At 48.0% G+C, this 13,775-nt stretch overlaps 1 protein-coding gene across 2 annotated transcripts in view; it reads left to right on the top strand.

Moving 5' to 3' along the window:
* Positions 1-13,775, top strand: part of FNIP1 (folliculin interacting protein 1) — a 60,668-nt gene that overhangs the window by 3,452 nt on the left and 43,441 nt on the right. The gene's annotated exons all lie outside the window — the stretch shown is intronic.

The raw sequence follows: 13,775 nt of genomic DNA, 5'->3' as shown, positions 1-13,775 counted from the left end.
GCACAGTTACCTGCTGTGGGAGGGGGGGGCTTCGCAAAGAGCTGCAGGGCAGTGACTTGGGGGGGTTGGATGTGGGGAGAAACTGTTTCATTCCATCTCAGGTGTGAGGTTAAAACACTTGTTCAGTTTTATCTCTAGACATCCCTCCCATCTAGCTGGAGGGATTATTAATTAGGAGTGCTTTTTTACACTGAAGCTCAATACATGCTTCTCTTTTTTAATCTAGAGAGCCTCAAAGAACCATCCCACCCCAAGGGGCATTCTGCTGATGTTTCCAAACTGTTCTGCCCTTGTTTAAGCACCTGTTGTAGAGGTACAGCTGTGTGGTAGTTGTTAAGCCTGAAAGAACCCCTTTCAGTTTCGGGTCTTACTGACGGCATGAAGGTTGGGTGCGTTCTTCCTTTTGGGGCTTGCTTTGGTTTTCTGAGTGTTTCTGAGGACAAGCACAGCTTTCCGAGTGGGATGACACAGGCATAAATAAATGCTCTTATCCTTATGCACAGAGGACAATTTCCAGCCATTCTGGAACTGTGCTTTTTTGGGGGTCTCTCTGTTATAGGTGCTGCTCCTTTGCTGGGAGTGGTTTGCCAGGTTCCCAAGGCCTATGGCTGGCTGTGACATAGTGTTTCCTGAAATGCAGCCAGGCAGGGATCCCCCATCAGCCCAAACACTTTCTGTTTCTCTGTGCTAGTGTCTTTAAGTGGAATCCTGAGCTTTGTTTCTTTTCATGTGGTTTTTGCCAGCTGGATTCATTGGGGGGAGTAGCAAGTTCCTATTGATGCTATGAGTTGGAGATGGGTACTGTGACATGAGGATGCTTCACCAACCAGTGCATCTGCAGTGCTATTGCTCTTGCATGGTGCAAATGCTGTCCACCTTCTGACATTAATATAATTCATTGCTTCTTGAGCCAGGAGCTAATTTCTTCTAGCTTGATCTTGAACTGAAAAGGGATCTGGAGGCATCTACCACCATATTATGGGGGATTTCATGAGGGACTCTGGAGTGAGGTTAAGGAGGAATGTGACATTTGCCTTCACATTCGTTTTCCAGGTGAATTTTAACTGCAGAACTTCTTGGTAAGTTTTCTCCTTGTTCCTGAAGGCGGATGTTGCCAACAACATGAACGCAGCACAGTCTGCTCCTCCTTTGCTGAGAGCAGGGGTAACCAGCAGAGACTGCTGCACTGCTTTCCCTTTTTAAGAGTAGTTTTATTGTTTGCCTGAGGAGTTCAAACCTGGCAGCATCTCGACACTGTGGTATCTTCAGACCCAAATTCAGAGAGAGGTCTTGGACAGTTGGATTGGTAACGCCTCTGCCAGGCTCAGATGGCATTTACCTGCTGCAGCACACAGGGTGCCCCACTCCATCGTGTCAGAGGTATCTGTGTATCCATCCACAGCCTGCCTGAGCCCACGTTACCCTGCACGGTTAGCAGATTCCTTGCCCTAACAGCACCTCATGAAGCTTCTTTGGGCTGTTCCACAACAGCCAGCCTGGCCAGTGCCCGTGATTAATGACACACTGCTTTCTGATATTTGATTGCTTCTATAAGTGTTTGGCCAGTGGTTGTTAGATTGCTGGAATTTTGCTGCTTTGAAGTCTGAACACCTTCAAAACCAGCCCTAGCTGGATGGATGCTGCAGAAGCTCCTGCTTGTCATTGTTTCCAGGTATCTGGTGAATTTGAAAAGTCTTTGTCCCATCATATTTAGGGCTATTCAAATCCTTAAACATCAGAAGTTTTCTTGTGTTTGTATTAGGCCCGTTTCTGCCCTTTAATGCCCCTTAAATTTTTCTTTCTTAAATCCATGATTTCTTAATCTCTTTGGAAGAGTCTTTGAGTTTTTGGTTGTATTAATTTGCTTGAGTGCGGCAAGCTTTGAATAAATGTTGGTTTCTGCTCAGATTTCTGTCTTGCCATGACGACTCTGGCCTGTATTTTGAAATATAACGCTGTTTTCCAAAGCGCTGCTTCTTGCCAAATTCTGTTTTGCATTTCCTGTCATCTGAGCTTTTGCATACCTTCCAGTGCTGGAAGTGAAGTTCTGTTGTGGAAGCAGAAGCTTGCAGAGAAGAAGATCTGTGAGCTGCTCTGGGCACAGGCAAAGCTTTGGTGGTGCTGGAAGAGGTGCCTCACAGAAGTGGGACCCCAGGTCAGGACATGGCAGTGTGCCTGCAGCCTGCCCGGCCCTGTCGCTTCCATGCCCGGCTGTGGGGAGGGGGTCTGTGCTGCTCTGCTTCTGGACCTACTCTGTTCCCCTTCCAGCTTCAGCTCCTTCCTCTAAAGCAGAATGGTTCTGGGAGAGGCTGCAGGGTGTGAGTCCAGGGGTGCTGCTGGCTCTCTGTCATCTGAAGGGGGAAGAAAGACCAACTCACAGCTGACTCACAACTGAGAATATGGCCTCGTGTGGTGCTCAGGAAGCTCTGCAGGCCTGGTGGGGGTCTCACCAGTTGCTGATTCCTTTGGTTCTGCTTTGAGCTTTCCTTGGCTCGCCGGTCCTGCTGTCCTCCTGGATGGGCCTGATCCAACAGGGAGTGAAGTGTTCCCTGCTGCCTGTCCCAGCTGGAGCTGGGGGAGCTGATCCCCATCTGCACAGTGCGAGGCTTCTCATCACGGTTCCGTGTGTGCAGGTAGGGTAAAAAATGCTCCTTTACGTCTGTGGGAGCTTAACCTTGGCAAATGTTGTCCAAAGGTGTTTCTGCAGACTTACAGGCGCTGTGTTTTCCATTCTTTAGATGATGCTGCAGGGCTGTGAGGAAGTGTCTGCACCATTTCGGCCACTGCAAGGCCTTCCTCCTTTCTGCAGCAAATCTAGGAACTGACAGTGCTTTTAGCTGACACAGGTTGCAGACCTTGCTCTCTGGGAACCATCAGCTCCTTTGGTTGACCTTTGGATGAGTCTCCCTTCTGTTGCTTTCGGAGGGGTTTATCCTTTCTGTGTGCACACTTTGGAGGTAGCGTCTGCTGGTAGTGACAGCTTGGATGAGTTCAGGCTTCTGTTCTGGGATGATCTGCTGCAGTGTGACTTGGAACCTGCTGTCATCTTGGCTAAATGCAAGAGTTGACCACTCTAGAGGCAAGCTGTACGCATGCACAGGAATGCACACAGTGGTTTCATGTGCAGGGCTGCGTTCTGTCCTATTGCTACATCTGGAGCAGGACGTCTGCAAGATCACATGTTGGTGAGTAACATTAGGAAAAATGCAGAGCTCAGTTGCACTGCAAATGCACAGGATGACTGCATTTTATGTCTAAAAATACATGCCCCAGTGTGTTCTACTCTGGGGAAGTGTGAACTGTTACTATTCTTTATACTAGTCTTTGTATCAAAAAGAATTTTTTTGTTTTTACAGCATTGTGCTGTTGCTCGGTGCCCAACCGAAGCTTTTCATTGAGATAATTCTGCATATTTGCGTAAGAAGTTCAACCTTTTTCTTTTCTGAAACTGATAGCTTCTGTAGATATCATTATTCAGAGTACAATGCTCTACAGAGAAACTTGTTTGAGCAAGAAAACTGCAGCACAAAACACTACATGGACTGCACGTGGAATATTAACAGTGCATGCGTGTAGCATGTCCATGAGTACAGTGTGTTTTTTGCTTCAGAATTGCTTTTGGACTGAAGTAGCTGGAGTGCATGTGAAATGGAGTGCATGTCTTTATTCTACAGTCTTACCTTTGTGGAGGCAGCCTGGGTAACCTCAGCAGTGGTTTTGACCTGAAATGAGTAAAATCCATTACAGAAACAGTTGTATTTCTTTCAGTGTAGGCACTGGCTGTGCCCTGCTTGCCTGTGGGGCTGATACGTGCCCAGCTCTGTGTGTTTTGCTAGCAGTGTCGTTCCTTTGGTCCGGCCAAAGTGTCAACAAAACACAAAACGTAAACTTTCAGTTTGTGTGATATATAACTGGAAAGAAAGAGGAGCCAAGCTGCAGTTGTCTGCCATCTGTTTTAGTTGATAAATGAAGAAACTTTGGGCTCGGTTCAGCCCTGACTGAAGGTCCTGGCATTGTGCCTGTTTGAGCCGGAGCGGTTCTTTGCCCAAATTCCTGCTTCCTTTTCCTCTTTCGCAGCAAAGTGCCATGTTTGGGCATGGCACAGAGGAGCAGCTGCCTTGCCATTGGCTTTTGTTGGTTTTGTCCTAGCCTCGTGACCCACGGGAGAGCTGGCTTTATGCAGGGGTGTAAAGGAATAGCAAAGTCTCTGCTACAAACTCCTATTTCTCAGGTCTGCTGGGCATTCCTCCCTGGGAGAAAACAGGCCTCCAAAGACTGTGGGCCTTGCATTTGGCTTGCTGTGATTTGGGTAATGGTGGTGCAGAGAGGAGGGTAAGTGAGAAGGAAGCACGTCTGAGCAGTTAGCTAACACATGAATGATCAGACCGGACTGAGATCTTATTTTGGTGTATCACATTGGCCGTGATGCCCCCCATGATGACCTACCTAGAAAATATTCTTTCCGTTTGGAGACTTCCACAGAATGGTTTATTTAATCCTTTCTGTGAAATCTGATAGTGGAAATGGGTAGAAAAATGGTATTAGTTCAGGTGTGAGTGGAAAGCAGATAGAGACGATAATCTGTGTGTGGTTGTGCATGCAGGGAACATCAGCTGCAAATCATGGGGCAAGCGTTCTTTCCTTCCCAGAAGCTCGTTCTCATTGAATGACATTATCTGAACATCAGGATCTGGGAGGGAAGATTTCTGCCAGAATTTTCTTGTTCCTACAGGAGAAATAATGGCGTTACTCCTTAAAGACAGATGTAAAGAAATGCACCCCGTGTTTTGTAGTGCTGACTGCCTTCCTATGCTGAGGCAGCCCGTGCTCCGACATAAAGCTGAAATAGACAGAAAAAGGTGGCTGGGGTTTTTGGTGGTGGTTTTTTTTTTTCTTTTTTTTTTTTTTTCTTTTTTTTTCCAGTGCTTAAAGATATTTCAGTTGCTACGAGTTACTGGAAATTACTTTCTTGGTATAAAAGGAAATAGTTGTACTGAGAGCACAGAGGGTTAAGAAGCTGTGACAGCAGGCGTGCTGGGTAACTGTGTGCGCCTTCTGTCACACAAGGGATGCTCATCGTGAACCAATGTCCTCTTTTTCTCCAAAGCAGATGTAATTGAAAATGGTAATGATAAAGTAAATTCATGAAAGGCAGTTGTTCTCATCTCATCAGGGTCAGAGAAGTCAGAGGCGAAAATGTGCAGGAATAGGGAGTTTGTTTGTCGAGAGGTTGTGTCTGTTTACAGTTCTTAAAAGGAGAAACAAATTGAAATGAAAGCAAACATAAAATGACCCGTTCCTATAATGCACTGAGTGTCCTCAGCTTTGGCATATCTCTGTAAGGTGTGAGGGCTTTTGGTGGCACAGCTTGGGCTTGGCAAAAGGCAGATCTAAGCTGGAAGAAGAGCTCCTGGGGAGCAAGGAGGTGCCTGTGTGTGTGTGCAGCTGCTGTGCTTCGGTGCATGCATTTTACAGGCTGATGTTTTCACTGATGGTATCCCTTGTCCTGTTGTTTGGTCCTGTGCTTCGGAGATGAGTCTTCACACATGCAGAGGGGTAAAAGGGTTAAAGTTCAGTTCTCTTTCTCTTCCATTTTTCATTTTTCTTTTGCCCTGTGCTGCCTGAGGACCTCAGTACTGCCTCTGCTCCCTGACGTTTCCCTCTGGGTGCTGCCCCATCCCCTATCACTGCCACCAGCAGTAGGGTGCATCCTGTTTGGGTCACTGCTGTCATTCCAAATGACACGCACTAGCATGAGAAGGGAGAAGAGAAAGGAAGAGCCAAGAGAGCAATTGCTATGCCAACAGCTCCTTTGCAAAAAAAAAAATAAGCAGTGACCCAGTCTGAAACATCCTGGTGGCACTGACAGCTATTGCTGTCCAGCACGTGACCTTCCTTTCCTGTTGATGCAGCAGAATAAATAGCTTCACATGGTGCTGTTACTGGCTCGCAGCGGGGTGCCTGCAGTGCTACGTTTCTTCTGGTTCCCACATCTTACACACGCTCACGTGGACAGCCTGAATACGGAGAAAAAGGATGAGGCAAGGAAATGCTTTTGAGTGGGAGAGCAAAGTGATTGTGCCACACCAGAGGAACAAGAGAGAATAATAGCTAAGCTTTGATCGTGGTAGGCTGTGGCGTGTGAGCTGCAGAAGACACAGGTGCTCGTGCTGAGTTGGAGCTCATCAAGCTGCAGCCCTGAGCAGTCTCTGAGGAGAGCCGGGGTGCTGCAGCCACATCTGGCCAGCTGTGCTGCCTGCAAGTGCCTGGTGTGCTGCTCTAAGGCACTGCCGGAAAGGGGCTTCCTGTATGTACACTCAGCACACATCTTGATAAAGTACAACCTCTCCCTGTGGAACAATGCAGGTTTTATCAGGTGTTTCTGTTGACCCTGAGCTGGCGTGGAGTGTGTGTCGCAGCAGGATCCCGTGATAAGGAAGGTGTGCGTTTGGGCTGGGTTTCAATGCTGATAGCCAGGAGAGCACGTGGATCTGAACCTGCAGTTTCTTTATCACAAGCCAAGGTTTAAGAGCAAGGAAATCTAGGTGCAGTGGCTGCTTCCTAAAGATGCTCGGAGCTTGCATTGGTCTTTCAAGTGGAATTTTCAATAAGGCCTGGCCAGTCTAGCAGTAGAAAAGCCCCTCACATGCACAGTTATGGTTGAAGGGCTTTAAATACCTCAAAGTTCTTTCCCACTGGAGTCTATTAAAAACATCACTTCAGACACCCTTTCTCATGAAGAAATACAGAATGGGTAAAACTAATAATGCAAGTACTTCTGGCATGCGCATCATTGCTAAATAGGACACACACACACCACCCAGCTTTAAAATCATGCTGTGAGGTCGATTCCAGACATGGTTCGTTTTGTTTGGAGGTTGGCAGCTCAGCTGACTGACGTTGGATATCGGTCTTGCCTCAGGTGTGTCAGGTTTACTCGGTTTTTGAAGTTCTTGTCATGGGGTAACTTTCCAAGTCCGTTTATTTCTGTTCTTTTCGATGTTGTAAACTGTGGATGTGTTCTGTGAGTAGCCTTTCACTGCAGTGTTGTGCCTGGTGCAATTAGAAGCGGAAGGCAGTGAGCACCAACCCAGCGCTGTTCCCAGGTGACACGATGGTCACAGCAGTCTCCTGTGCTCCCTGTGGGACTCTTCATTCACCTCAAACAACTGCAAGGATCACGTGCGAGGGACAAAAGATCTGTTGAATGCCTTTCAAAAGTGGATTGGAACAACAGCGCGATTCCTTCAGACATGTTGTGCAAAGCCCATCCTGGCCGTGCTCCGCTCTTGCTCAGCATGTTTGACATTCACATCTATTTTTGTGTAGTACTGACCTGAAGAGGCTGGATCTGGATTAGATTTGGATTAGGGTTTGGGATAAATAGCACTGGGATCTCATGTGAATTCTTCTTCTGCGGTTTTTGTTCTAAAAGAACTTCCTGAGTTAAAAACTTCTTGTCGTCTGCTTGGTTGTGAACATCAAACCTTACACCTGTTTCGAATGAACGTTGTCTGAAGTAGAATGAAAGTGGCTTTATGTACGTGATCTGTCTTCCCTAAATACTTCCGTCCCTTAATTTGAAGGATTTATCTTTGTAACTTTTATTTCCAGCTGAACAGAGCATCCCATACGGGTCGGTGTTTCTGTAGCTGCTGCGTTCCTCCTGAATGGCCGGTAACTGACAGCAAGGCAGGTGCAGTGCACAGCCCTGAGCTGGTCCCTCCTCCTGGTGTGCTACAGGCTGCAATTCCTCTTTCTCTCTTTGTTTTTTTTTTTCCTTTAAAAATCACAAGGCAATGACCACTCCTGTGCTGTTTTTTTCCCATTCCTGGCATTCTTAAAAACCAACAGCTTTGAGCAAGTAATGAGATCTAGAAAAGAGAGAGAACACCAGAAAAGGAGAGTACGCAGCTGTGTGCCTGGTGACAGACCTGCAGAGGACTTGGAGCTCAGTTCAGTGACTGAGCAGCAGCTTCAGAACCAGAGGGAGTGCGGCTGGCCGGCCGTGGAACACACGTGGGATTGCCCTCCTGTCCTCATGCACGTAGGGCAGGAGCTGGGCTGCTCTTCTCCTGGCAGGGTGCATTATTTTGCTAACACTAACGAAGTTGTGTGAGTGCATGGCTTGCTCAAGCATCTGCTTTTTATTTGTCCTCGTGTCCTTACGAGTTACATAAAAGTGAAGCCAGGCAGTGCCTTTAGTGCCTGCTCTATATAGATCTACCTGAAATAGTTTCAGGTCACCTCTGCACAGTTAATTTGGAAAACAATTGAGCAGCATGACTCCTGCCTCGGAGAATTGAGTAGTCAGGCTCCTCAGCTCCTCACAGCTGTCTAGGGGCTCCTGCAGCATTCACAGGAGTGCACCATTCAGGAGCTGGACGGGAGGGAAGCTGAGGCTGTGAGCCAGAGCTGGGGGTGCATGCAGGCTGCAGGGCATCCCACTGTGAGAGCCGGAGCAGAGGGCCGTGCCTGGAACAGGGCTGCCGGGGCCTGGGTTGTAGTAGGCTGGGATTCCATCTCCCACCTGTTTGTTTGTTAGGCTGTTTCTATCCAGTTGTCCTCTGCCTGTGGTTTGCTGTTGTTCCCCTGGAACAGAGATGGGGTTTGGGTGAAATCTGAGGGGCGAGTCAGGCTGAGTCAGCACTCTCCTTCAGCCGTGTGCTCTCCTCCACACATGGAAGTACTTTCATTGCTCCAATGAAACCGCTCACGTGCTCAGCATTAGGCACGGGTTCTGAATAAGTTGCTGATCCAGGGTCTGAGTTTTTTTATTGTTCAGTGAGATCTACACAGCTGAAGGTAGGGCTACCAGCACAGTATTGGGAATGTTACAAACTAAAGGTTTAATGCAGGATTCTCCAGGAAGAAAGCTTCTGGCATGAATGCACTGTAGTGGCAATGGGTTTAAGGGCAGCCTTTGTTGGAAAAATGGTGTTTTATGATAACGTGCCGGGCTGTCATTATAAACGAGCTGGGAACACAGCGAGCTGAAATGCTGCGCACACACCGGCCTTTGGGCTGAAAGCAGTATTCAGGGATTATCCTTACATTAAACTTCAGCTGGACCGAGTACATATAAATAATTGTCCCCCAGCTTTCCCTATTACAAATATACACAGTTTGTGAAATGGGTTTACCGTGCACTGAGCATTTCTTTGATAGTCTTTAAAGCCTGTTGCTACGGCAACCGGACCCCATCACAGAAAAGCTCTTTGGGAAGAAGCAATCCTGTTACACCCAGGAGGAAAGCCATAGCAAAACCGCCAGTGTTCCTGCTGAAGAAACAAGCAGAAGGCAGATCAGCAGCCTGGCCTGGGCTCACGGCAGGATGCCCAGCCTGCTCCCCAGAACAGATTTGGATGGGACACCTCCAGAGCTGTATTTTCTTTTTCGTATGGAAAGGTTGAAGTGATCTGATGGTTTGGCTCATGGGTGAGGAAACATGAGTTTTGCTTTTCAGAACTGGATGTCCCCTTTGTACTTTGCTAATACAGAAACTGGCAGAACAGGCATTACTTTTCCTTTGACGTGAGGGCTTGCAGCCCTGCTTCCTTGTGTCTCATGACTGAGTGAATCAACACCTAATTAAACAGTCACATGAGGGACAGAGTAAAATGCTGCTCATGCACTGATCCTTGTGAATCCGTGGAGAATAACTGCTTACATCTGGCTTCCTCCTTCTCAGAGGAACCCTGAGCAGCTGCAGCTTTTTCTCTTTCTTTTTTGCTTTCTTTTGGGAAAAGCAGATCACATAGACCTCAGACAAAGCAGTGCTGTCTGTGCAGATAAATGAGACCTGGCATAAGGAGAGGGAGGACTTGGAAGTACTGGATGCAATTTCTGAAAAGTGTGACTGCTTGGAGTTTGTGCTGGGGTTGATTTAGCTGAAAACTTGAAGCTGTGGTCCTTGAATGTTTAACACTCCTGATAACCAAAAATGCAAATCATTGAATGGCTCAGCCTCTGAGCATCCTCATAGCCTCCCCTGTGCCCCCTCCAACAGCTCCACATCCTTCTGGTGCTGGGGTCACGCTGTGGCCAAGGCAGTAAGCTGTCCTGTTTGATCCGTGAAGCTTCTGAAGCTTTTAATATTAGCTGTAATTCTTTTGTTTGCAGCATGTTGTGAAGGGTTCGTAAGACTTTTTTTCCATATCTGGATGGCAAACATTTTATTGGGCTCTCAATTATTGCTCAATCACAAACACAACCACCTTAATCAATTACATGGCCGTGGAGCACAGCCAAGGAGCTCCGTCCCAGCTGTGTTGCTGTCACCACCAGGGGAGCATTTTTCCCTTACGAAGCTCACAACATGAGTATTACGGGATGGTTTAATCACAGCAAGCAGATGGCAGCCCTCACCCTGACAGCAGCGGGCTCCCGTTGGGGCCAGAGGGACCTTATGGCCGTGGTGGCACTGAGCTGTGGGTCGGGTGTCCGCAGCGTGATGTTATCAGGATGTTCCATCCACCAGGGGTCATCCTGACCTGCAGGCTCTGGGGACACAGCATCCTGCAAGGAGGCACTGGGTGCGTGCCACGGCCAAGCAGTGGGTTACACTCTAACTTGTTAGCCTCTCAACCGTTCTTTATTTCTTCATACATCATCTGTTTGATTTTTAAGAAAAAAATGGTCCCTGAGATGCGTTTGTGCTGTTGGTGCAGAAATGATGTGGCACGTCAGGCGTGGCTGGAGTACATCGTAATTTGTTTATGCGCTGGACGGCTTTTTTGGGGGTATCTCATTCCGAAGCAATGTGTTGAGAATCTCAAGTTTTCATTTATGGAAAGAGAAGAAATAAAAACTGCCGTAGAGTTGTCAGCTGATGCCCCCAGCACAAGAAGGATGTGGAGCTCTTGGAGCGGGTCCAGAGTAGGATCACTAAGATGATCAGAGGGCTGGAGCACCTCTCCTATGAGGAAAGGTGGAGGGAACTGGGCTTGTTTAGCTTGGAAAAGAGAAGGCTCTGGGGAGACCTCATTGTGGCCTTCCAGTACTTCAAAGGAGAGTATGAACAGGAGGGGGATCAGCTGTTTGTGAGGGTGGACAGTGATAGGACAAGGGGGGAATGGTCTTAAACTGTGACAAGGGAGGTTTAGGTTGGATAGTAGGAGGAAGTTTTTCCCCCAGAGGGTGGTGAGGCACTGGAACAGGTTGCCCAAGGAGGCTGTGGATGCCCCATCCCTGCAGGCATTCGAGGCCAGGCTGGATGTGGCTCTGGGCAGCCTGGGCTGCTGGTTGGCGACCTGCACACAGCAGGGGGTTGGAGCTGGATGAGCATCGTGGTCCTTTTCAACCCAGGCCATTCTGTCATTCTACTGAAAGAGTATGAAAATAGAAGCCCTGAAGGCTTCCAGCTGAAAGCAAATACAGAGAATTCAGTGTCTGAATTCTGGGGATCTTAGAGGTCTTTCCCAACCTGAGCGATACCATGCTTCCCCTCCTCGGCTGGGCTGGGTAATTCCATGTCATTTCAGGAGATTTATTTCCACCAGCTATCCGTGTGGAGCAGAAGCAATTTGTATTGCATCCATTTTCTCCCCAACTTTTCACTGGGCACAGGCACAACGCTGAACTGGTCCCACTTTAACAGGCGCAGTGAAAGATGTGCCGCCCCGCACAGCCGCGGCTGCACAATCACAGAGCTGTTCGGCACGGGGAAAATGCCCCGTTGTTCTGCAGTACCAGTTGGTGTGATGGAGGTTTGTTTTGGTGTCTTATTTATAGCAGATTGCGACTGGAAATGCGATACAAAACAAACACCAATCCTTCGGTAGCTTAACCGTGCAGCAGGTTTTTACTTGGATAGCTGTTTTCATTGGGAGCATCTTTTATCGTGATTCAAAAATGACAGTGGTAGAAGGGCAGTCGAGCTGCTGTGGTCTCAATATCTGTGTTTGAAATGAAAGATATGTTCTGTGGTGCAGCCCCCCAGCATGTGCAGAGACAGATCTGCATTTGTGCTGATGCTCCCTTACACCTCCATAAAGCCACTTTATCCCAGTCATGAGACCTCCTGGTGCTGCGAGAATCCTGCAGATGGAGGCTTTATCAGCTTTGCTTCTGTGCTAAATGTCCGCTTGCTTTTCAGTCGCAGGTTTTTTTTCCTCTCCATTCTCTAAAATCTGGTTTCTTTTAAAGAAAATGGTGCCTTGATTTTGAGAACCGTGTGGGCTGCTTGCAGCCAGCTTCCTGCTGCTGGCTCGTGCTGCGGCCGGGCTGTGTGCGTGCCTGTGCTGTGCTCAGGTACGTGGCTCCAGCTGCACGCACAGCGCTGTGCCTCCGTGCTGTCCGCTCCTTCTCTCCAGCACTGAGGAATTCAGTGGAATTTTTTCTTCCTTGCAGGGATACAAAAATGCACAGAAAGCACATTTTTGTCAAGTCTAGCTCAGTGGTAATTCCACTAAGGCAAATATTTTGTAGAAAAAAAACAGTATCCAAGAATTTCTAGTTGGATTTCAAATGAAATCCCAATTGGTTTTCTCTCTTCTTGTCTGGTGTGGCTTGCAGCTCCCATCTTTATGCATTAGTAAGCAATAAACATGGCTGGGCTTAGCTGCTGGCTCTTTGTTGTGTGCTTCTACAAGTGTGAGGGAAGCCTTCCTTAGGAGATGGGCTGAGAGAACTTGTTAAGGCAGCAGAGAACAAAAAGGAGTCATTTCATTTTAGCCTGTACAAGGAGTCATTACTTTTTAGCCTGTGATTGGAGCAAACGGTTGCCTGCTCAGTGTAAAATTAGATCATTTATCCCCAGAAGTTGCATATGAGGTTTTGCTGTAGTTTGAAGTTTTGGGGAATGCCTGTACAGAGAGTGAAGACGTGAACTCTTTTTTTTGGTGCTGTTTTGAGGATGAGAGCTTATGGCTCAATGGGGAAACAGCCCCTTGTAGCACTGAGCTCTGCAGGGAGCCCTGGGCTCAGCTGTGCTGAATCCATCACTGCAGTGGTGCAGGTGGGATGCCGGGATGCCTCCCAGGCTCTCCAGAAGATGATGGGCTAAGAAAGGAGATTCTGATCTTTTTTTTATAAACTTGTTAATATTTGCTCTTTTCAAGAGAAAGAAAGGAAAAAAAAAGCATCAGCTTTGTTATCCAAGTTCTAGTTTGAGAAAAACAAACCAACAAAAAAAAGCTTCCTTTTCAAAGGGCGGGGGAGTATCATAACCCCTGCTAACACAAGTGCTGCCCAGGTGGAGCCCTCACCCCATCCTGTGTCTGCTGCCTGCCCCCAGCTCAGGCTGCCCAGCACCCATCCATGGCCTCGGGCCCCTCCAGGAGCAGCACACCTCAATGCAGCAGTGCCAGCACCTCGCTGCCCTTGGAGTAAAACATTTCCTCCTCACATCTGACCTCAGTTTCCCCTCTTTTAGCTTAAAGCCGCCCCCCTTGTCCCACCTCTCTGTGCAGTGTAAGAAGTCCCCATCCCACACTGGTGTGCTGTCTTGCCGTGGCACTGGGCAGCTGCTCCCTTCGTGCCCCGCATGCTGCTGTGCTGTGAGTGCCCATCCGGGCAGGAATTCCTTCCAGTAATTTTTCTTGGGCAGTTGTTCAGTGGGGGCTGGGTCTGCTTTCAAGGCATTTGTCTTCTGCACGCATCAGGTTACCCCGAGGTAAAATGGAAACTTTAGCAGCCAGCCCTGTAAATAAATGTTTACATAATGCATCATGCTGAGCTTCTCCCCGCTGCATCTCTAAGAAAAAGGTCACTTTTGACAGCGGTAGCCTTTTGGAAGGGATGCTTTTGCCACACAGGTGAGGAGGTTGGGGCAT

The sequence above is a fragment of the Lagopus muta genome, chromosome 14 (genome assembly GCF_023343835.1).
Source record: "Lagopus muta isolate bLagMut1 chromosome 14, bLagMut1 primary, whole genome shotgun sequence".
Classification (NCBI taxonomy): domain Eukaryota; kingdom Metazoa; phylum Chordata; class Aves; order Galliformes; family Phasianidae; genus Lagopus; species Lagopus muta.
This window is presented reverse-complemented; position numbering and strand designations above follow the sequence as displayed.